Source organism: Sinocyclocheilus grahami, unplaced genomic scaffold (assembly GCF_001515645.1).
Source record: "Sinocyclocheilus grahami isolate Dianchi unplaced genomic scaffold, SAMN03320097.WGS_v1.1 scaffold122.1, whole genome shotgun sequence".
NCBI lineage: Eukaryota > Metazoa > Chordata > Actinopteri > Cypriniformes > Cyprinidae > Sinocyclocheilus > Sinocyclocheilus grahami.
The window spans coordinates 2,758,536-2,760,201 of NW_015505301.1; positions in this window are offsets into that span (position 1 = coordinate 2,758,536).

The following is a 1,666-nucleotide window of genomic DNA, read 5'->3' on the forward strand; positions in this document are numbered from 1 at the left end:
ATAAATAACAATTATTAGAAATGAATGATTTTAATAAAATCAGTTAATTGTAAGCCATTTTTGAAAAAAACTTTTCAACATCTTACTTAAAGTTGTCCTTCCAATGTGTAATTTGAAAGCTATAGTGAATAAATCTGTGTACAGTAAGCTGTGCTATGCATTATGCAAAAAACTGTAAAACAAATATTCTAAACCAAAAAACAACTGTTTGCTTACCATTTACAACATTTAAAATCACTAAATTAAAAATTATAATAAACACACTTTTTTTTAAACACTAAATGTTAACTCATACAAGGAACAGAAACATTCACTCATCTAAATGTAATTAAATTACATTTATAATTCATTCTGCTCTCATAAAAATACTAATATTTGTTACATGTAGAATTTTAAACGTAGATTAAATGTCTAACATGAAATGTTTTAGACAAATGTGTATTTTAGACAGAATTATTGTACTCCATCTGTATGACTCGCATGCACAGGTTGGTGTTATTCCCTGAGGAAAATGTGTCTCAAAAGCATTAAAGAGCACTCATATCTGTTAAAGCATAATTAATGTAAAGTCACTTTTAACTACAATACATGCTTTTGTTTGAAACGCTTGATGTAAAGCATTTTTGTGTTTAGGACAACTTAGATCTGGCATTTTTCACAGAGCAGCCCCCGCTGCGTCCTCTGCTGTTTTCCAGATGGGTTTGGTCTATAGAAATGCATTATTCACTGCTGTAATGTGATGTGACTGGCAAATGTTTTCTGTGCATATAGTGTGTGAGCAGTCGATTAATAGACCTGATTAATCATTAATCAAATTTGTATGTTGATTATTTCCATTATCGATTATTAATCATTTTATCAGTTAGTTGTTGCAGCCCCAAGTTAATCATACTGTACATAATTATTGTTTTATGGGAAACATTTTTAAAAAAAAAATCTTAAAACACCTTGTGCACTTTTAGAGTAATTGCTATTGGCTAAGCAATGCAACTGTGTATGTATAATGTATGCTATATTTGAGAAAAAGATTTTAGGGTCCCTGAAGGATCTTTTTAGCTTCCAGGCGGAGGTGATATCTTTCTAGCCCTATGGGGGAGACAGAGCTTTAACACAGAAGCAAAAGCCGGTTCTGAAGGAAACTGCTCTGAGTTTAAATAGAACTCAAATGGCACTCAGAGGATTTGCAGCTGCTTACACAGATTCCTCTTAAACTCACTCTAAACAAAAACCTGTCACAAGTCGTACATGGCTCATGTAACAAATTGGATTTACTAGTTGGACATGATTATATTTATGGTGATTATTTCTGACTATATATATACATATATATATATGCTGTCAAACGATTACAATGTATGCGTGCTGTGTTTATTTATTATGTATATATAAATACACATGCATGTATATATTTCAGAGGAATAGGTTGTTTATATATTAAATATATTTATTTATAATATAAATTATATGAATATAAACATAGACATGTTAATATATGTAAATATTTTCAGTATATATGTAATATATATTCAGTATATATGTATATATACATAATACATATACACAGAACACACACACATTATTATGCAAACAAAAACTTGTTAAATGTATATAACATATAATAACATATACTATACTATATATATATATATATATATATATATATATA